Below are 22,547 nucleotides of genomic sequence, written 5' to 3' on the forward strand. Positions count from 1 at the left end.
ACCTAGAATCGTTGGTTGGTTTTTTTCTTCTATGAGTGGCTTGCGTTAGCAGGGGGAGCAAAGGCGCTTGTCTCACAGGTGATTTATTGCCTGGAAGCTGTAACCAGGCCCACAGACTGCAGCTAAGGGGGGTCAGGACACGATACACAGGCTCATATTTATGCTGAGATCTTGTCAGCAGAGGTGAGGTAGATTGCGTGGTGGCTGTCATCACAGCCCTGTGCTTGGTGCTACCGGGATGTGACCAAAGCAGATAGGACTGTCCCTGCCCTCAGGGCGGTTTGTCAAGTGTGACAGACAGACACTTCCCAGGACTGCAGGACAGAGCTTCCATCATGGAAGGACGGATGCAGAGCCCGGGAGCGGAGGGAGGTGAGGGGGCATGGTCCTCCTCGGCCGCCAGGATCAAGCAGACTGCTGCCCGGGGGGACAAGGCAGCCTAGAGGGAAGGGGTGTTCACAGGCTGTTCACCTGGAAGCAGAGGGACCCTCCAGAAAAAGCCGGCTTCACAGAATAGCCGGCGCTGCCAGCTCTCCTGGTGGGTTACAGCTTCTTGAACGCTTGGCCGCTCCGTGGAAATGTTTGCTTAAGCCTGTCCTTGTGACCGAGACAGTAGTTACTGGAAATGTAGTTAACTGCCTGCATGCAGACACAAAACCTGAAGCATGTCTCATTCCCATAAACTGAGGTATTACCGAAGAGGGTTCCAGGAATCTGTCTTGTTAGCTGATGAGGCTGATGCATTTGTGGACAAGTCCGCTCTGGTCCACAGGCATGAATTGTAACCGTCTGAGAAGCTGAGACGAGGATAAGTCGGCCCTAGTCCTTCCGCTTTCAACAAACAGCTCCCCACACGTGCAAACAGCAAATGCTGGAGAGGATGTGGCAAAAAGGAGCCCTCCTACTGGTGGGAGTGTAATTTGGTGCAGCCACTGTGGAAAACAGTATGGAGGTTCCTTAAAAAGCTAAAAATAGTTACCGTATGATCCAGCAACCCCACTCCTGGTCTTATGTCTGGAGAAAACTGATTTGAAAAAGTACATGCACTCCAATATTCATAGCAGCAGTACAAGCAATGGCCAAGACACGGAAACAACCTAAATGTTCATCAACAGGTGACTGGATAAAGATGTTTATTTATACAATGGAATACTACTCAGCCATAAAAAAGAATGAAATAATGCCATTTGCAGCAATGTGGTTGGACCTAGAGATTATCACACTAAGTGAAGTAATTCAGTGAAAGACATCATTTATATGTGGGATCTAAAAAATGATACAAATGAACTTATTTACAAAACGAAAACAGAGTCACAGACATAGGAAACAAACGTATGTTTACCAAAGGGGAAAGAGGTGGGAGGAGGGATAAATTAGGAGTTTGGGATTAGCAGATACAAACTACTATATTCAGAATAGATAAACAACAATGTTCTACTGTGTAGCAGGGGAACTATATTCAATAACTTGTAATAGCCTATAATGAAAAAATATGAAAAGATATATATATATATATATTACATATATGTGTAACTGAATCATATGCTGTACACTTAAAACTAACAACCTTGTAAATCAGCTATACTTCAATTTTTAAAAAGGACATTGGAGAAGAAAGGACTGACATACAGATGAGAGGAAGCAGAATAGATTCAAGAAACAGACCGCACGTGTCTGGTGAGTTGGTTTTCCATAAATGTGGAAAGAGGCCATTCTGTGAAGCAAAGATAGTTTGGGTTTTCTTTCAGTGAATGGTGCTGGAACAATTTGACGCTATCTGCAAAAACAAAAACAAAACAAACCCTCAATCTGTACCATGTACCCTGTCCAAAATAGATCATAAACCTAAATGTGACACCTGAAGCTACAAATCTGCCAGAACAAAGAGGGAGATCTTTCTTTCAGCAAGGTGCTCACCCCTCAGCCTCCTGCAGTGGGCTGAGAATGTGTTGTGAAGGGTGAACAAGATGGATCTGAAAATAACTCCGTGCAGCATGGTGTAGAAAGCCGATAGCAGGCTCGGTGCCGGTGCCGGACTGAGCGCCAAGATGCTTGGAAGGGCCGCCCGTCAGTCTAGCACTTTGATTAGGCTTTTTATTTCCCACCCAAACTGAAGGCACCCCTCCCATCTGCTTGATGCTTTTAAACAGATTGCTCTTAATCAGCTGCACAATTACCCACACTCCAAGCTGTTAAAATCAGATATCTGTTGCTCAAGTTTGTCAAAAATTCCATGGCACATAGTTCACAAGTCAGAGGCTCCATGCCCTTCTCTCATATCGCTCCCCAGGTCCGGACGGCCCATGCTGGAGCTGGACGAAGGACCCGTGCTCTTGACTCCGGGAACCATCTTCAGTGCACCCTGATGTCATGCCTTCAGCTTGCAGGGAGCACCCCTCAGAAGGCGCTCGTGGAATCCACAATTCCCTTTAGTGAAGGCGTGTTGTTGAGTGCACTGTAAACCTGAAATTACATATATACTTTTTTTACTCTAGTGTATATATTCATTAAGCCACCTCAAATCCCTAGGGAAGCCACATGGACTGTTAAGAACCATGAAGTATCTTAGGGGTTTGAGGATAATCTCAGTGCATCTTCTGCAATGATGGGAACTGTCCACTGGGAGGAGCCAGAGTAGCACTAATAATAATACTGCCGGTTAAATAACGTCCTTTACAACTTGCACAGCTGTTTCTAAAGGAGAATCTTTATTATTGTAATGTTTCCTGCTATATACAAAAGGCATACATAATTAAAAGTATCACTTGAACATATGGTATAATTTAGAAGAGGAATGTAAATCTTAAGGTTTACGCTCAGCTTCTTAGCAGTACCTTTGAACAGACCTGATGGTTTGAACTACATGGTTGGTGGAGGAGGGGATTTTTCTGAATCAAAGGCTGAAGACTTTTTAAGCATTAAAAAACATTAGAGGTAAATGAAAAACAAGGCACGTTTTAAAGAGAATTCTCTTGGTAAAACGTATTGTTTGCTTTTTATCTAGGTGTCACTGAAAGAAGACAAAACTGTATTTTATGCCCTAAATCTACTTGGCATTTGCTTTTTAAATTGTAGCCATGGACCACCCTGGGAGATGGTGACTCCCGGCTGTGGGCGTGTGTTGGAACCATTGCTGGAAAGAGTGGGGGCTGTTGGTGACACATAAAAGGGAGGAAACCAGAGGCCCAGGTTCCATAAAGTGGCACCGTCCCTGTGAGGCTGGAAAGGCGTTTAAAGAGGACATGTCCTTATCAGGAACAGCATGAGGAACAGAGAGGCTGGAAGGACAAACACTTCTCTGAGGAGGAGAAAGAGAGGGCGAGTTCCCGTAGACGCTATGATGAATTTTGGAAGTATGTGACGTTGGCAGGGATACCGTGAAGAGCTGTGATCTGACTGCTTCCTGTTCGAGGCAGCGCAGGCCTCTCCTGCTGCGTGGCTGCTCGGTAGTGATCGGTTTGGGATGTAGGAAAGGAATACTGCCTTTCCTCTGGGTTCTGTCCTTGGCAACTGCGGCTGGGCAGAGGGCGTGCTTGGAGAGGCCACTGAAAGGTAACCAAATAGGCGAGAAATAGCAGGTGATGAGAAAAAGGTCGTTCCCTCCTGGTCTCCTGGAACGCAGGCGTCCTCCCCAGGTGGCCAGCTGGGGCAACCAGAGAGACAGGGTCCTGTGGACTGGGCAGAGCAGGGCTTCTGGAGGTTTTCTGGTTTGGTTCTGCTCTGTTCTCTGTGAATCATTTTTATTGCAGTATAACATACATGAGGAAAAGGACACAAATCATAAGTTACGTAGTTGATTTTTTTCCAAGTGGACAAGAAAGAGTAGCCTCAGAGCCTCAAAAGTTCCCTCTTAGACGCTAACTTCGAAGGCCTCAGCCTCGTCTGCTGGGGACTGAATGTCACAGAAGTGAGTCACATGTAAGGTGTTTCTTCCCTCCACCCTGGCATGAGTGCATCTGGGTCATTGCGACAGGTCGTGGTGTGTTTGTGCTCATGGTATCCAGTAATACCTCATGTGGATAAACCCTCATTTATCCGTTCTGTGCAGGTGGACTTCTGGATAGCAGGGGGTTACTCAAAATACGGCTGAGATGAACATTCTTGCTCTCTTTGGATGAACACAGAGAGGCACTCCTGTTACGTGTACCTTGGGGAGGATTGCCGGGTCACACAGTATCTCAGCGGATCTCAGCCCTAATAGGAACCAACCAAGAAGTTTCCCACAGGACTGGTACTGTTTTACAGTGTATATTATACCAGCAGCTCTATAGTTAAGCTGCTGGCGTTTAATATGACTAAAATAATAATGACCTATTATTTTATAATAAATGCTATAATTATTCACATAAGCAAATACATCTTAAATAATTACGTAAGTAGTTATTAATTATGATTATATTAGTATAATCTCTTAACAACTTGAAATGACCTGTCTTTTCATTTTACCCATTCTAATGGGTATACTGTGATATTTCATTGTGGTTTTAATGGTTTTTTTCCTCCCATCTTTTGCCCATTTTTCTATTGAGTTGTCTGCCTTTCATTTATTGATTTGTAGAAACTCTTTGCATATCGTGGATACTCCTGAAGTATCCTTTTAGAGATATAAATGCTAACCCATGATACAAGAGAAACTGATGTCTTTGAGTGGACAGAACCTTGGGGAGAAAACACTAGATGGTGAGCCCTTACACAGATGTTAGCAGCTGGGCTTCCCAGGACTATGGTTCAAAGAGCAGCAGGTGTCAGCCCTGTTGTGTGGGTCAGTGCCAGGAATCAAGGGCAGGGGCTACACTCAACCCGAGGAATATGTGACTTTGTCTTTTACTGGGGCAAAACTTTTTTTTTTTTAAATTGAAGTCTAGTTGATTTACAGTGTTGTGTTAGTTTCAGGTGTAGAGCATAGTGATTCAGTTTTATATATATATATATATATATGTGTGTGTGTGTGTGTGTGTGTCGTCTTTTTCATAGTTTTTTCATTATAGGCATTACAAGACATTGAGTATAGTTCCCTGTGCTATATAGTCGGTCTTTGTTGTTTATCTGTTTTGAACATAGTACTTTGTATCTGCCAGTCCCAAACTTCCAATTTGTCCCTCCCCTACTTTCTCCTTTGGTAACCATAAGTTTGTTTTCTGTGTCTGTGACTCTGTCTCTGTTTTGTAAATAAGAGTATTTGTATCATTTTTTGAGATTTCACATATAAGTGATATCATATGAGATTTGTCTTTGACTTACTTCACTTAGTATGATCATCTCTAGGTCCATCCATGTTGCTGCAAATGGCATTCTTTCTTTCTTTTTATGGCTGAGTAGTATTCCATTGTATGTATATACCACATCTTTGTCCAATCATCTGCTGATGGACTTTTAGGTTGCTTCTGTGTCCTGGCTGTTGTAAATAGTGCTGCTATGAGCTGGCCAACTTTTTTTGTCGCATCTGCTGAAGAAAGTCACCAAGCATTGGAGAGCAAGTTCTAGAATGAGGCGTGCCTTCGAACTGTGGTCCAGGTGATCTGTTGGCAAAGCAAGGAAGGTGCCCATCTGGCTCATGACTTGCTTTAAAATTAGCCCAGCCTGGCGCCAAGCAGGGTCTTGGCATCGTTTCACTGCTTGGGAAGCAGTGCTTCACTCAGGTGAATTTATAAAGTAAATATCGGCCACTGTCACTCAAGAGCTCGGCCTTTCGGGTTCTGTGGGAGAGTCTGGGAGGCTGGAGACTTTCTCAGCGGTGAGCCTCCGACTCAGGTCATAATGCCTGTGTCTGCAGCTCCTAGCGGGTGCCCCGCTGGGCGTGAGTCTCTTGTTTCAACACCGACAGCCGGTTACTCACCCACTTGGCCCCCTGGAGCATCTTATATCTACCAGGTGGATGAGAGCTTCACATGGAGCACAGATTTCATAAAAGTGGGCTTGTCCTAACCTAACAATAAAAAGCAAAACTGCTCAAAACCAGCCAGACACTTTTTTACATTCTGTGCCAGGCATAATTTGATAATTCCTTGAAACTGCCATTTGAAATAAATCTATTTTCACTTTACAAGAGAGGTCTGATTTCATAGGAAGAAATGCTTGAAGTTCAAGGCAGTGCAAAATCTCCAGCCCTCCCATGTCCCACACAGCCTGGCTTTGTCATTGCCAAGGTCACTCACTGCCCCAGGCTGTGGGTGGAGGGAGCTTCCTCTTCTGTTCCCTTCCTCCTCTGGCTCAAAAGATCCAGGTTCCTTTCTTCTTTTGCCTTTTCCCCCTGGACAGGAATTTAAACTGCACCATGCGTTTTCTCACTATCCCACTCCTTCATCTTTAGCAGCAGCCCCTGGTCCCTCTGGTTTTGCTGCTTCCTTTCCTTTTCGCCATCATTTGTGCATCTTCACGACCATTTTGTGATCTTTCCCTTCATTAGGGAGAAAAGCATGCTCTAAGTCTTACAGATACTTGGAGCTTTTGGGGACTGCTGAGCCCACCGGGCCCCCCACCCTGCAGGCGAGCTTAGCAGCTGTCTGGACTCTGTCCTCTTGGGATTCCACCCTGCGGGGGCGGGGCACAAGAATCGTGTTGCCGTGACAACCAGCAGTCTGCACGTCAGCTTGGTCAGCTTGGTCAGCTTGGTCAGGGCGTGCTTGCCAAGGCCTGGGGCGCTGGCCCAGCCAGGGGACCCTTCTCACCATTACGGGAGACCACCCCGTTCAGTGCCCCCTAGGTCCTGGCGGGATCTGCCAGCTCTGTGCTCACCCGTCGTGGCAGCTGCTCATGGGGTGAAGCCCAGGGCCAGGTGAGGGGCCCCAGAAAGCAGCAGTATTTTCTCCGCAGGGAAATCAGTCACCACTCTGTCCTCAGAGTAGGTTTATTCAAAAGTCAAGAATGAGTGTCTTCTAGGGGAGAAAGGGAGTGGGGACAGATAAATTAGGAGTTTAGGATTAGCAGATTCGAACTACTAGATATAAAACAGATAAACAGCAAGGTCCTGCTATAGAGCACAGGGAATTCTATTCATAATCTTGTAATGGCCTAGAATGAAAAAATATGAAAAAGAAAATATGTAGGTATAACTGAATCTCTATGCTGTACACCAGAAATTAACACAACATTGTAATTCGACTACACTTCAGTTTGAAAAAACAAATGGATCCTTACGCTGCAATGACGGTCCCCGCTTGGTCCTGGTGGCTGGAGGCAAGAAAGAGAGAAGGACTCTTAGGAAATCGGTGGGGAAAAAACCAGACAGATTTTGTACCTCATTTGCAGGGGCAGTTTTTACTGCACTGCAATATCTTGCCGTCCTTAAACCATAGCAGTTCGTCCTGCACAGTAGTTCCTCCTAGGGAAGGGTCCCTCTGGGGGCCTCGTGGACTGTCTTTCTTGAGTGCTTCTTAGAAACCCGCTTGAGCACAACATGGACAGACCTGCGATCATGTATAAAACCACTTTGTAACAGAAGCTCGCCGGGCGCTGGTCATCAGGAGACAGCCCCAGAGTCACTCAAGAGGAGAGGGGAGGACAGGGAGGCCACCTGAGCAGGCGGCGTGCTGTCCTGTGTGGTCCCGGAGGCAGAGGCTGACAGTCTGACCTTAAGATAAAATCCCTATCGATTGACAGTTGTCGGGACACTTACAGGTCAGGAAGCAAAAAGGGCTTATTCTTTGCCTCGTGAGACTTTCCTGCGAACGATGCAGAGATTAATAACCAGCCTCAAAACGAAACTCAATTTCCTCCCAGGCTGCAGATGGAAGCACGGGAGACTGCAGACAGGGTGGTAGAGGCGAGTGTGACACCGCTCGTCTGCCTGGGGCCGGGCGAAGCCAGCTCAGCCGTCAAGTCCACTGGCGGTGATTAGGAAAAGGCCCTGGACTCCACCGGATCTGTCTCCGACTTGAAGTCTGCCACTTAGGAACTATGAGTATGAGAAAGTCAGCGGATTCCCTGAAGCCTCAGTTTCCTCTCTTCTGTGATGTGAGGCTGTCGGGGGGATGGGAGTGTGGATACCAGGTCCTGAGACAGACCCTGGCTGGGAATGTTCATATTTCCCTCATTTGGGGCCAAAAGGAAGGGCATACCCCTGGGAAGACAGCGCATGTGCAGACGGTCAGGTCTGGTCCTTGCCGGCCTGCTGTCCCCACCAGGCCTGCTGCCCCCCAGCTCCTGCAGCATCTCCCCCTTCCTCATCAGGGAACAGGCAGCCTCTCCTCAAGGAGAGATGAGAGCCGGCCCTCGGCTTTCAAGGATTTATTATTGGCCATTTGGAAGCTCCTGGAAGATGACTGAGGTTTTCCCCTCTGCTACATGTCCGGCCACGCACAGTCAAGAGAGCCCTGAGGGTAGGTGTTGTAGCCCACGTCCCAGGGGAGGACCCTGAGGATCGTTCGTGGACTTGCCCGGGGCCCAGTGGTGACAGCACCCCGGGCTCCTCCCTGCTCGGCGGTAGCGGGAAGCTCGCGCGGTCCCGTGAGTCCCAGCTCAGACAGGCATCCTTTACTTGTTTCCCTCATCCTTAATCTCAGGTCACGTTTCCCACCCCGGGCTGGTTTCAATGCTCAGCATTTCTGTTAAAGTCTTTATCTGCTCGACTTTGGACGGCCCTTCCCTCCCTGGCTTATACCACCGCAGACCCCTCTACAGTTTGTGAATATCGTACAGATAGACTCGCCACGTATGCTGTTGGTTGACTTTTACAGAATACTGTGTCTGTCCCCGTCAGCTCTGGGGTTGGAGGCCAGTGAGCTCCCTATTCACGGAGCCTCACCTGTCTGCAGGCCTGGATGGTCAGGCCACTCAACATGGCCGTCCTCTCACTCTCTGTTGCACCCCCTGCTCCACCAGTGCCTGCTGCACCTACACCTGCTCGCAGGACTGACCTTCCTAGGCACCTGCCCCAGGTCCCAGCTAGGGATTGTTCTTGTCAGAGGGGCGTGAGGGGCGTGCCATCTGCTGGTTTCCCTGGTGACCAATAGGCCAACCTGACATCAACTCTCCCTATAACTGGTAACCTCCCCTTCCCCCCAGGAGCGAGCCTGCCGCCAGCCACGTCCTGCCCACCGTCCCAGGGAGTCACTCCAGGACCTTGCTTCAGACGTGTAAGCTCCCCCATCCATTTAACTGTTGATGTCTGTTACTGGCTCCGGGCTCTTCCTTTGGTCTCGAAGCTGGGTGAGTACAGGCCTTGTAGGCCTGTGGGGTGCAGCCCCACAAGGCCCAGTCAGGACCAAGTTCTGGAAGGAGAAGCCTTGGAAAAAGATGAAAGCTTTCCGCCGAATGCCCGATGGGAACACTGCACGCTGAGCCCGGGGCGGGGCGGGGGCTGTGGTGCACTCAGGTGGGCCTCCAGACCGGTTTCCCAGAGCCTCCGATTCTGCCTGGCTCCCTGGGTGGTTCTCTTGGGTTTGATGAGCCTGGTGTGCTTTCAGAAAACCCGTCTGTGGAAATCCAAACCAAATAAAGCTGGCTAATCAGGGTCATTACCAAATGATGGTAATTTCCTCGCTCTGCAAGCTGACTCACTCTCAGGTCCCTCGCTGTATGTCCAAATATGTGATCTAAAATGAATTGAGCCCGTTTTCAGGAACACGGTCACACATCTATCCAGACATACCTGATTGGACCGTATTTATGTTTTCATTCGCTTACTGAAGTTTGTTCCTTTATTTGCCCATCCTGCTTTAGCTGGTGACCACGTGGGAGGGGAGGGGGCTCTGTGGGTGGAGGTGGCAGTGAGAACAGAAACTGACTGTGAATATTAAGATGGCTTTCTTGACTCCACAGCTGGGGAAGGCTGCTTCATATTTCAGTTACAGTTACTTCTTGTGTCTCTCTCCCCAGCTAGAGTGTACAGCACTTGAGAGCAGAGGCCTTTTTCCCTATCCAGCATCTTTTCTTCTTTAACGGAGGTATGGGGATCTGGCGCAGGGCCCCGTGCGGGCTCAGCAGCTACCCTGCTGCTGAGCTAGGCCCTCCCTGTCCCCGCCAGGACCGCAGTCTTTGTGAATGAGTCTCGGCCCAGAGAAGATGTTCAGTGAATGTATGCCCACAGTAAATGCCTCTGGCCAGAAAGAAGGAAGAAGGGGACAGGGGGAGGGAGAAAGGGAAGGAAGGAAGAAAAGCAGTGTGATTGCACAGAGCTGTGGCCTTCCTGTGTAGGCGTGTGGACGGACACACTTACGGGAAGAGCACGCCCTTACAAAGTTCTTGGAGAAGTGCTATTTCTGTGTCATTCCGAGATGGAAGCCTTTACACTCATACAAGCTTCCTGGTCATACGGTAACTGGAGGGTTGAGCGTGAATTACTACACAGAAAGTGAATGTAACTCACTTGTGAAAACACAAGTTGCACTGTTGTGCCTTTTTTTTTTTTTGCCTATTAATACAAATGAGTAATAAATGGTGAGCAATCAGACTTGCCATTGACGGTACTGACGGGAAGGATGAGGATACCGGCCGTTGCTGGAGGTCAGCCCTGACCAGTGAAAGGGGTGAACTGTTGTGATTTTTACCTTTACTTCCTTCTCCCTGTGCCTCCACGGACCGACCGGGGAAGCAGCACCGCCTTCACCTAGGAAACCGGTTCAAGCAGCACCGCCTTCACCTAGGAAACCGGTTCTCAGCTCGCCGGCGGAGACAGGAGGCCGCACCCTTTCTCATTACAAATTTGCTTTTGCAGCTGGTCTCCTGGGACCCGGCGAGGACAGAAACCTAATCCGAGGCCCAGCACCCCCCTGCTGACCCCTGAGGGTCGAGCTGGAGCCTGTCTAGACTGTGAAACACGCCCATTGTGCCCCTTGAGATGGAGACTCCAAGGTGGTTTTGTTCTGAAGATGATGAAGCAGTGCGACTGCTCTCTGGATTGTGAGCGTGCCAGGCCCCGGGTGTCCAGCTCTCCTCTTCCCCAGGTTCCGGGGAGCCGCAGGTTAGCACTGAACTTGCGGGGGGAGGGCTCAGCTCAGCGGTAGAGCGCATGCTCAGCGTGCACGAGGTCCTGGGTTCAATCCCCAGTCCCTCCATTAAAAAAAGAAGAAAGCATTGAACTTGAGACGGGGGTGGGGGGTGGGGGGGGACAAAGACCCCGGTTTCCACTTTAGTTATGTTAATTAAGAGAGCCTGCGGGGACAATAGGGCTCTGTGGTCTTTATCCGCGGCTGTGGCGGCGGCGGGTCCCTTCTGGGCCCATTGTTGCCGGGGATCGGCGACCCCCGGGCCGCGCTCCAGCTGTATGCAAAGTGCGCGGGCGGGCGCAGGAGGAGACGCTCCGGCACCAGCGCCTCCCTCCAGGCCTCCTTTGGATGATCTCAGCCGCTACCAGCACCTTTGGCTACCAGGTGCTACTCTAAGTCCTTCGCAGTGAAACGACTTAATTCTTACAACAGCCTGGAGGTGGGTGCTGCCAGCGCTCTGATTGCAGACGAGGTCTCACTAACGCACAGTCGGCGCCCCCGGCCCGAGTTGGGGCGGGGGGAGTGGCCCAGAGGGGAGGCTCGCGCCGCCTCCAGGTGGCTGCTCCCGCCCTCACTCGCTGTCGGCCCGTCTGTCGCCTGCCGTCTAGCGTGACCGCCGGGGCCTGGACCCTGAGCCGCCTGGTGCGCCTGGCCCGGATCGCTCCCGCCCGAGCACCGCGGGCCGCGAGGCCAAGGGCAGCTCCCCGGCGTAGCCCTCCCTGCAGGACAGTCAGGTCGGAGGGAGAAGACACCTCTTCCTTGTGCAAAGCGAGGCTGTCTGTGTGTCTTACCCCCGGGAGAACGTGACCGGCTCAGTGATTGTAACCGCCGTTCCAGGGGCGTCCGCTCGAAGCCGGTGGTGGCTGCCCTGCGCGGGAGGCGGGCGGGCGGGCGGACCCGCCCCGCGCAGTGAGCGAAGGAAGGCGGTGCAGCCGCAGAGAAGGCGCGGGTGGTGACTGAGCAGAGAGGGTGCAGTGGAGGAGCGGATGCTGAGTCGGGTGTCCGAAACCGGCTCTCAGAGGAAGGGGCCGCGAGCTGAGACCCGCGGACAGACGAGGCACGCGTGCAACTGAGGTGACTGTGCACGTTCGCTTGCTGATCTGGAACAGCAGATTCAAAAATGCTACGTCCCCGGCGGTCAGGACGTTATCGGCACCGCCCTCCTCCCCCGCCGCCAGCCCTCCCAGCGCTCCCCCGCCAAGTGTGCTCGGGGTTGGAAGTTAGCCAGCCCCGCAGCAGCCGGTGGACCCCTCGCCGCACACTCGCTGCTTCTCCGAGTGGCACTGTGAGAGCAGTTAGCATCCGCTGACCATTCGCCGGGCACCGCGGAGGGAGGAAAGTCAGTCGTGGGTGATTTGAAGAGTGCTGTATTTGAATTTGTACTGAACTCGATCCAGTCGTCCCTGTGTGTGCGACGGGTCTTATCCAGTCCTCCCTTTACAGTGGAGGCTGGGCATGGATGTGACTTCCCCAGAGCCACACGTTTAGAGCCTGGCAGAGCCTGGTAGGGAATGATACTGGACAAAAGCTTTTCCTCCCAAAGTGAACAGGAGGAGAAGCGTGGCTGGGAGGTGATCGCAGTCACACACGTTCACTGCAGCTGGTGGTGCAATGCTATTTCACATAATTTGGTCAAACAATTTGGAAAATTACAGCTCATCCGAAGGAGAAAAATGCCCCTTCTTAGAACTTTGACGTTTCCTCGTCTAAATTCTTCCAGGAAGCAGTAGTGTAAATACAGGAGTCGCTCTGTTAAGTATAAACACAGTGAAACACATCTTCAGATTTTCTTCCCTCCCAACATGAAAATGATTGAAAAATAGTCAAAGTTCCCAAAGGAGATAACTCCACCGTGTTCCCACGGTGCCTGGTTAGCCGGTGGTTGATGTGACATGTGGTGAATAATCATGACTTATCGCCATCTTACTGCGGACACCCAGGGAGGGGCTGGGAGCACAGGCGGTGGGACCAGAGTGTCCCTGTCACCTCTACCTGCAGTGTAGGACCCCCACCTCACCTTTTGTGGAAAGTCGTGATGGGTCAGAACGCTAGCAATAAAAACACAGCTTCTGTTTGTCCTAGAAGGTCCTAAAAATATTGGTAAAATTGAAATTAAAAAAAAAAAGGAAAGCCAGCAAAAAAAGGAAGGAGGGGAGGGGAGAAAGGAATCTTCCAGAAGAGAACCTGCCCCGACAGGAGCAGGCTGATTTTTATAAACCACTGTCTCTGCTGGTTGGGCTTACAAAGTGGGTTGGTTTTATTCTCCCATAAAGTGTCTCAAAGTAACACACATGCTGTGACATCCACACATTCAGTCAAGCATTTGGATTTCAGTTAATGATGTGGTTTAGACCCCTGAGATCCAGGTACGATTTTACACATTCATAATTTTTCTGTCACCTTTTCTGCCAAAAAAGAAAAAAAGTCTTTGACAAATGGTCACACTTCTCTGGAGTGTGAAGAGGAGAGGTATGTGACTTCCCTGGTGTCCTGAGCTGGCAGACCTGCGTCTCGCGTGGAGCCTGGCTCAGAATGTGCAGGAACCCTGAGGGGACACTAGCTCTGTGGCTCTAAGGGAGCGGGTGAGGGCTAGAGGCCATGCTCCATGCAGTTAACCAGAGTCCTCTACCGGGTTCCCCAGCCCTGAAGGCTTGGGGAGGAAGTGAGGAGGAGGAGAAATGAATCTTTATCGAGTGGCTGGCTACGCGTTGGATGTTTGGGGTGCTGTGGAGGTAGGTGCCCTGGTCCCCTTCCTTTACAGCTGACACCGTTTACCCCACTCCCCACCCAGATGCCTGCAGGGCTGCTGGGCTCCATCCCCACCGCCCTGGGGCAGACAGGGGCCCAGATTTTCTCTCCTGGGAACCCTGGGACACAGGTGCTGAGAAAAGGAGCTGGATAGCTGTCGGGAGCAGAGCTACGAGGCATGTGTGGTCAGCAGCCCAAAACCATCCCTGCAGGGGACCCATCCCACAGGCAGAGAGAGTACCAGCGAAAAGAGGCACAGGAGCCCAGGCTGGCAGCTTGCAGAGAGACGCGGAGACAGAGGGTCTCCGAGTCCCTCGCGCAGCGTGGCTGGGCACCATGTCCTTCAGGTCTGAGGGCGTAGCTCTCTGTCCTCAGGAAAGCCCCCTTCTAGGCATATGTCCCCGACCACCCCCAAAAAGCATGCACCCCAAGCCCAGCCTGGGAAGGAGCCTGATTTTGTGTGATGCAATTCCCAGGCTACTTCCAGGAAGAAAATAGCATTCTAGTTTTTTAAAAATTAGAACAATTTAACAAATAATAAACTTTAAGGGGATACAGAAATTGTTCTGGGAAACTCGACACCCACCCACCCAGTCAAGTGAGACAAAAGTGAGCTTTAATTAAAAATCCTTTTTTTACTGTGTCTGATCTGACAACAATCATCCAATAACCTCCTTTTCCTATAATATGTCCCTGGCGAGAGTGAACTGTATGCCTCCTCCAGGGGCCTTTACTTCTGTGTGCAAGATGGCACCAAACCGGGGGAGGGTGTAGCTCAGTGGCAGCGTGCGTGCCTAGCGTGCATGAGGTCCCGGGTTCAATCCCCAGTACCTCTGTTAAATAGATAAATAAACCTAATTACCTCCCCCCAGACCCACCCAAAGATGACACTAAATCTCAGACCCTGATCGTAATCACCTGTGAAATCTGCTTAGGTCAGCCATGCGCCGAGGCCACGGAGGTCAAACTGGTCAAACCATGATTTCTCCTGGGGACTTGCTGCAAACCCTGATTCCCAAGTCTTGCCCCAGGCCTGTGGCTAGAGCCCTGAACGGAGCTACAAGAGGACTCTGAAGCTTCTGAAGGTTTCCTTTTTGGGACTCCTTTAAGGCTCGCCTTTGGATGGGTTCACCGAATACGCTCGAATACACTCTGCTGCGGAGGCCAAGGGCTGAGACGGGCCCAGTGAAAAGTGCACCTGTTGCTCACACCCAGCCGGGAGCTTTGTTTGCTGTTTGACCTGCCCCGTGGGAACCCCAGGCTGTGGATCTGCCCGGGCTCCCCACCCCAAGGAGGTTAATGAGGAGCTTCTCCCAGGGAGCAGGCCCAGCGAGTCGGCCAGGCTCTGATGTGCAGGCAGATCCCTGCCGGGCCACTTCCACCCAGGCATTTAGCTTGGGGAACGTCCTGTCCCCAAACGGGAGGGCTCCAAGCTGACCGCTGGCAAGGGCTGGCGTCTGTCAGTCTGTAGGAGAGAGGGCAGGGAAGGAGTCTGAGTGACTGAGAAGGCGGATTTGGAAGAGACAAAAGTGGTCACCTCCTTTCCAGACCATTCCTCACTGGCCCCCTCCCACCCCCATCCAGGAAAAGCTGCTCACCTTTCCTTTGTGCCCCCCGCACCCCTCTCCCTACACAGTGTCACCCGTTAACCTTGCTTCTACCTGGCTCCTTAACAAGGCACTTTGAGGGCCAAGGCGGCGATCAGTCATCTTGTGTTCTCTGTGTCTGGCAAAATTTATTTGCTGAGTGAGCTTTAAGTAGGGCTGATTCAAGTGTTTGGGTGGGAAAGACAGTCAGATCCTACGACCTGTTCCGGCAAAGCTTCCTGACTCTACAGGTTCCTTTTGGGCACACGCATGAGCATGCGCGTGCGCACACATGCACACACACCTACACACATCCTTTTTTTTAAGTGAAGTTAGTTGAGTTTCAATGTATTAGTTTCAGGTGTACAGCAAAGTGATTTAGTTACGCATATACATACATTCTTTTTCAGATCCTTTTCCATTATAGGTTATTAAGAGATACTGAATAGAGTTCCCTGTGCTGTACAGTAGGTCCTTGTTGTTCATCTGTTTTATATGTAGTAGTTAATATCTGCTAATCACATATTTCTAATTTATCCCTCCCCCAGTTGCCCTTTTGGTAACCATCAGTTTGTTTTCTCTGTCTGAGTCTGTTTCTGTTTTATAAATAAGTTCACTTGTATAATTTTTTTAGATCCACATATAAGTGATATCACTTGATATTTGTCTTTCTCTGTCTCACTTACTTTAGTTAGTATGATAATCGCCAGGTTCATCCATGTTGCTGCAAATTGCATTATTCTTTTTTGTGGCTGAGTAATAGTCCATTGTAGATACATACCACAACTTCTTTATCCAGTCATCTGTCAATGGGCATTTAGGTTGCTTCCATGTCTTGGTTGTTGTAAAAAGTGCTGCTGTGAACACTGGGGTCCATGTATCTTTTTAATTGAGAGTTTTCATCTCTTCTAGATAGATTCCCCAGGCATGGGATTGCTGGGTCATAGGGTAAGTCCATTTTTAGTTTTTTAAGGAACTTCCGTACTGTTCTCCATAGTGGCTGCACCAATTTACATTCCCACCAACACGAACACACATCTTGGTGGTGATTTCAGGTCAGTTAAAATTCCTTTTCAGCTTCAAAAAGCTTCCAGAGGTTGTCACAGTTAATTGCAACGTTCCCTGAAGTTCCACCAGCTTCCTTCAAGACTGCAGGTCAGTACTGCTCACACGTGGGGGCCTTTCAGTTCCCACCGCTGAGCCAGAGAAACATCTTGAGGATTCAAACTGCATTTTGTCAACCTGGTCAGTTCATTAAAGGCTGGTCAGAGGTGGACCGTTGTGTTTCCAGTAAACAAGAGTCCCCTAAGGAAGGGAGGGTGCCAATAAGACATTACTTTCTTGGTTGAGCTCCGAGGGCACCACCCAGGGACTTGCAGTGCCATTTACATATAAACAGTATAATTGCATTGAAAGCAGGAGCTGGCAGAATTAGGCTGGTGCTTGATATGCTAATTACAATTCTCTCTAATCTATGGAGGCTGTTTGGAAAGAGAATTTTGAATTGGAGAGAATTGAAACCCAGTGAGGTTGGCTTGCCCAAAGGTGACAGGGCTGATTAATTGGAAATTTTCTGTTTTTCAAATGTGCATAAGGTCCTTTTACAGTATCTCATTTAATCCTTGCAAGGGTTCTTGGATGAGTATTTCATTACTATTGGCACCATGCTGTTGGTGGAGAAGGGAAGTCACATGTAGTGGGTGTGGAAATATGTTGTGATCTGCCATGATTGCAGCTTATGTCAGCCTGGTCCCTGAGTGAGGCATTTGCAGGTCATTTTTTTGCTATGGAGCAGAGCTAAGACTGGGTGTTCCCATTCTTTTTTCTTTTTTTTTTTTTTTAAATTGAAGTATAGTCAGTTTACAATGTTGCGTCAGTTTCCAGTGTGCAGCATAATCTTTCAGTCATACATATACATACATAGATTCCTTTTCGTATTTCTTTTCATTATAGGTTACTACAAAGTATTGAATATAGTTCACTGTGCTGTACAGTGTAAGCTTGTTGCTTATCTATTTTATATATACAGTAGTTAGTATATCATCTTGTTTATTTTATATATAGTAGTTAGTAGTAATAAGCTATAATGGAAAAGAATCTGAAAAAGAATGTATATGTATATATGTATAGCTGAATTGCTTTGCTGTACACCTGAAACTAACACTGTAAGTCAACTACAATTAAAAAATTAAAATTAAAAAATAAGTTTAAAAAAGTGTGCCTTACTCCTTACATGCGTTAAGCTGGGACACACATTAAAGCTTGTTTAAGTTCAACTCCCTAATTTCACAGATTAGGTCTCAAAGGCCCAGGAAAACTGAGCTATTTTGTCCAAGGTAGTTGAACAAATCACAGTGACCAGGCATAGAACCACATTGTTTTAGCTCTTCATTCATAAAATTTGCTTATCAGTGATTTTACACAGAATTAATAATTAAAATGTATTTTTTGTGTGTGATTGTATACAGTGTCCCATCTCCTGAGTTAATCAGGAAACGTATTTCATAAGTACAGTCTGCTCTGGAACCTCCTATAAACGCCGGTTGTATTTCTGCTTTCCATGTAGACCTCCTCTTATTTTGTACGTGGAAATGAGCATGGACTTCGGGCAAGGAAGCCAGAGTCAGCAGAAGAAGTGGTTATGGGCATCGTGTGTCCATTTCTGTTATGAAGGGTCGTAACTCTGTAAGTGGAGGAATAAATAATGGTGAATTACAAAAAAAAAAAACGCAGCACAAGACATGCCAGCCAGCTCAGAATCTGTCTGGGGAGGTGAGTAATGCTCTACATTAAAGAGGTGACGACGGAACTGATTAATTTCCCTGACGTTTTCAGAATGTGCATGCTGCCGACCAGAAAAGACAGAGTAGTTTGATGAATTTTCCTTTTTTGAAAAAGATATTTTCCATATACATCAAGCTGAGAATCCCACAGTTTTTTTTTAAATAACTTTAAATCTTAGCAGTCATGTTGTATGAGGAAAGAAGTCCGAACTTTTTAAGTTTAGCAAACATGCCAAAAGCTTGCATCAGGGAACACTGCTTCGTTTAATGAAAGGACGTGCCTTAGAGTCACCAGCCTCCACTTCCTCGCCCCTGGAGGGGACACTTGTAGGATCTGCTATTTCCTTTGTGTGGGGGAAGGATGCTATCCCAACACCCACCACAAGGGGGCACCCGCCCGCAAGACCGCAGCACTGTCTCCGCTGGAGCCGCAGTTCCCAGCACCGGTAGCAACTCGTCCTGCCTTTTCTTACAAAGGCCCTTTAGTTTCGTGAAATGAGAATCAGGTGGCGTCTCTCCCTAAACACGCATTTGTAAAAAATAAATATATTGCTAAAAGAGAAATAATAAGAATGTAATTTATAACAGAGTAATATGTATTTCAACATATAAAGCGTAGGTACAAATACTAGAAAATATGTATAAAGAAGTACTCAGATCTTCTATATAGAGACAACTGCTAAGATGCAGGCACATACACGTGTGTTTCCTCAGTGACTCAAGTGCATTGAGTGGTGCTACCAATGATGAAGCAATCAAAGATGAAAAACTATTCCCTGTAAATCTCCGGATAAAATTAAGTCGTCTTAATTTCTCTTGCAGCTGCATTCTTTTAAAAACTTAAGTACCTATCAAAACAACATGAAACAATGCTGCTGTATATGTAATAAAAGTGTTATGTTTATGTGTAAAACAGGGCCCCCCAAATTCATGTGAAATCCTGATGCCCGGTGTGATGGTATTAGGAGACCAGGCCTTAGGGAAGTGATTAGCTCATGGTGGTGGAGGCTGCATGGCTGGGATATGTGCCCTGAAAGAGAGGCCCCAGACCTCACCTCTTCTGCCAGGTGAGGACATAGAAGATGGCGGTCTGCAGCCCAGGAGCGGGTCCTCCCCAGACCCTGACCTTGCTGTGCCTGGAACTCAGACTTCCAGCCTCCAGAACTGTGAGAAGTAAGCGCCTGCTGTTTCCACGCCACCCGGTGTGTGGGGCTCTGTTGCAGCAGCCCGAGTGCAAGAAAACAGACAGTTACATTCTAGGCTCAGCTGATGGTAAGCAGATTTTTTTTTTTTTTTTTTTTTACCTTCAGGCATGTTTCAGGAGGATGTTTGGAAGTCGTGTGGTATGTGGGACAGTTCTCTGGGAATACTGCAAAGCATCCAGCATCCAGCACTTAAGACTGACTCTGGGACAGGCCCAGATGTCGTGATGCTGTCCCCAGTTGGGGCTTCACTGGCTGAACTTTCATCATCATGATCTCTGCACCCCATCCCCCGGAATCTCACAGCAGCCTCGGAAGGACTTGAAGGACTTTCAAACAGAACCAGGAGGAAATGCAAGTAACAAGCATGTGACACTTGGCGCCGCGTGAGAAAACACCAACCCGAGGCTTCTCGGGGGAGGGCAGAGAGTCATCTGTATCAAACGCCTTTGTTAAAAGTTCCAGGCTCCGCTCCACACCCTTGAGATCAGCTCTCGGGAGGACATGGCCATGGAGCCCGCGCGTTTAATAAGCTCACCAGGTAGGTCTCAGGCATTCACAGTTTAAGGGCCTCTGAGGCCATCGTCCTATCACACAGTGGCCGGTCTGGCCAGGCCCCCGCGGCATTTTGGCAGTAACCCTGCAGGGGCAGCGGGGAGGCCCCGGCACCCCCAGGAAGGCCACCTGACTTCACCTATTTCCTTTTCAACCCTAGCTTTCCTGAAGCACCATAAAAATAGCCCGCTCGGTTAAAAAATCTCCTTTCCACTCTTTTTAAAGAGGATGATTTCTTATGACTTAGACAAGGAATGATTTCATCCTCTAAACATGACTTTATGCTAAAACAAGGTAAAAAACTGGAAAATAGGTACGTGCCTTGTGGACAAGGTTTTGAGGGGGCAGCTCTGCCGATGACGGCAGAGCACTGCGGGAGGCGGAGTCCTGAGGCTGTCATATTTCTCTCCTCTATGAGCCCAAGTTAAAAAAAAAAAAAAAGGTGTTTCTGTTTATATAACTGTATAGCCACAGACTCAATTTCTAACTCTCACTCCAGGTTTGCTTTGCTTACGTTTTAAAGCACTGGAGGGTATTCCACTGGTAGGAAATACTAGTGACGGTGATGGTGTTGATAATAACTCTTTACCCCAGGCCACACAAAGGGTCAGTGACAGGCAGGGTTTGACCCAGATCTACCTGAAGCCAAAGCTTCAGCTCTTGTCACTGTAGCTAGCACACTGCGCTTTGACAAGGTCATGGATACAATCGTAGGAAACTACGCCTGACACCAGGGCTGCCTGCAGGACCTTGGCCTGTGATCAGCCTCTGCAGAAGAATGGGAAATCAGAACCTTGGGGTGTAGTGCAGGTGTAGGGGTGAGGGAGGGAACGGAGGAGGTTACCGATGGGAGCAGGTCATCCGGCGAAAGCTAGAACCCCAACAGGCCAGACTACAGAGGAGACCCGGCCACTCAGGAAGGGGCAGGGGGAGAGGGTACGTTCCCCAGTGTCTCCCTCGCTGTTACACCCCAATCTTCCGACAGCGCCTCCCAGTGGCTACACTCAGTCAACACACCCAGGAGCCCAGAAAGCCAAACTATCCGTGGTTCCCTGGAAACACAGAGCAGCGCCAGGGAAGAGCAGGGGCTGGGTGTGAGGGCAGACAGACCAAGACAGGCACCCCCACACTGGATTTTGTTGTTGTTTTCCAAAACAAAGCACCTAAAGGCTCTTTTAAATAGTACCCCCCAATACCTTTAGACTAATTGATTTAGCAAGAACAAAACAATATTTTAAAATCTCATGTGACTTTCAAAACATCAATTATGCAAGCGGGTATCTCTGTAGACCTGCAGGCCGCTGACCCCTGGAGACAGAAAGTGTTATCATACACCGCCTCCTTGCCGATGGCCTGTGGAAGCAGTTGCCTGGCTAATAATTCAGAATATGGATTTTGTTTGACTTATTACCTGAGGGGAAGGGAGCTGGCTACAAACAGTATGGTCGTCTGGCTGAGAATTTTGGAAGGGCTGCTCACTGGAACACTTTCGAGCTGGCCTTTGCACGATTGTATGCAGTGTGAGGAGCCGGCGCGCTTGGGCTGCGAGTCTTGGACATAATTCTTGAGAAATGTGAGGGTGTCAGAGACTCCAGGTCTCCGGAGGAAGGGCAGTCAGAAGGTTCCGGCGTTCCGGTCGGCTGTGCTCTGGGGATGGGCAGTGCCCCTTTCTGATTAACCAAGCGCTGGGCAGGGAGAGCTAACGCACCCCAGGGCGAGCTGGCTGGGCCGGGTGCCGGGGCAGGGAGCCCGTCGAGCCTCCCTGCAGGGTGGTCGACAGCAGCGTCCTCCTTCTCCAAACGCCCTGTGGCACGCGGCCTCATGTCAGCGACGCCTGTGTCCTGTGTTTTGGAAGGACACAGCCAAGGTGGGAGATTTAAGGTGGAGGTCACAGCCTTTGGGGTCTGTTTTTTTTTTTTTTGTCTCAGAAGTCTGTCTGCTTATCTTTACTCCTCCTGAGACAGGAGGGAAGGGAGTGGGGCACAATCACTAAAAGAATGACATAGCCACTGAGAATACGACAAAAACAGGTGAAGACCTATTAGGCACCTGCTAGGCCCAAGATGGCGGAAGATCGGACCCCCAGTAGCCCTTGAGCCTCACTGTGCGCACGCTCGTTGTACTAGGTCAGCTGCCGAGCAGCACACCCTCAGGCACCGAGACAGCTCCCAGGCTGACCATAAGAGGTCAAAAAGTGGCTGGGGCCCACTTCCAGGAAATCCCTGCCCCTTCCCCAAAACAGTTGGAATAGTCCTCCCACTTGTTAGCCTATGAAATTACCCAGCCTGTAAAAACCAACCACCCTATGCCCTGGGGCTTCTTGCCTTCTGAGATGGCAGCAGTATCTGGGGTGGGGGGGGTGTCTCCCTTAATACCGCTACTTTCACTTAACAGTGGCTCACTCGAATTTCTTTTCATGAGTGCAGCCGAGGACCCTCACTTGGTGGGGTGCATCTTAGGGACTCGCCGAGACCTGGGACACTACCACCGTCTCCTGCCCCACCCCAGCAACTTGTAAGCATTGCTGGCCTTTGCCTCTGGGCAAGCCGAGTCAACACTGCAGGCTGGCCCTCACCGTCCTGTTCCCCACCGTCCTGTTACCAAGTTCAAGCTCGTGCTGCTCTAATACGTCAAGAGAGAGGGAGTTGTTGGAGCCAAGAATAGTGACTTCATTTGGAAAGCCAGCAGACCGAGAAGATAGTGGCCTAGTACCCCAAAGAACCGTCTTCCCCGAGTTGGAATTCAGGC

General features: G+C 49.3%; 1 protein-coding gene and 2 long non-coding RNA genes across 3 annotated transcripts in view; all 3 read left to right on the forward strand.

The window, feature by feature from the left end:
- The first annotated feature begins 266 nt into the window (after positions 1–266).
- On the forward strand, positions 267–2,774 carry LOC140689043 (uncharacterized). Its single transcript, XR_012063919.1, has 3 exons — positions 267–1,115; positions 1,602–1,677; positions 2,291–2,774. It is a non-coding gene; the product is annotated as an uncharacterized lncRNA (long non-coding RNA).
- Positions 2,775–7,395: 4,621 nt separating this feature from the next.
- On the forward strand, positions 7,396–10,552 carry LOC140689044 (uncharacterized). The gene is made up of 3 exons (XR_012063920.1): positions 7,396–8,318; positions 9,004–9,884; positions 9,965–10,552. It is a non-coding gene; the product is annotated as an uncharacterized lncRNA (long non-coding RNA).
- A 102-nt stretch (positions 10,553–10,654) lies between these two features.
- MTCL1 (microtubule crosslinking factor 1) overlaps positions 10,655–22,547 on the forward strand; it is a 110,898-nt gene continuing 99,005 nt past the window's right edge. Inside the window, exons 1-3 of the mRNA XM_072949249.1 lie at positions 10,655–10,900; positions 17,826–18,031; positions 19,353–19,785. The gene's annotated coding sequence lies outside the window, so the exon portion shown is untranslated. The remainder of the gene's footprint in view (positions 10,901–17,825; positions 18,032–19,352; positions 19,786–22,547) is intronic.

The sequence above is a fragment of the Vicugna pacos genome, chromosome 24, assembly GCF_048564905.1.
Source record: "Vicugna pacos chromosome 24, VicPac4, whole genome shotgun sequence".
Classification (NCBI taxonomy): domain Eukaryota; kingdom Metazoa; phylum Chordata; class Mammalia; order Artiodactyla; family Camelidae; genus Vicugna; species Vicugna pacos.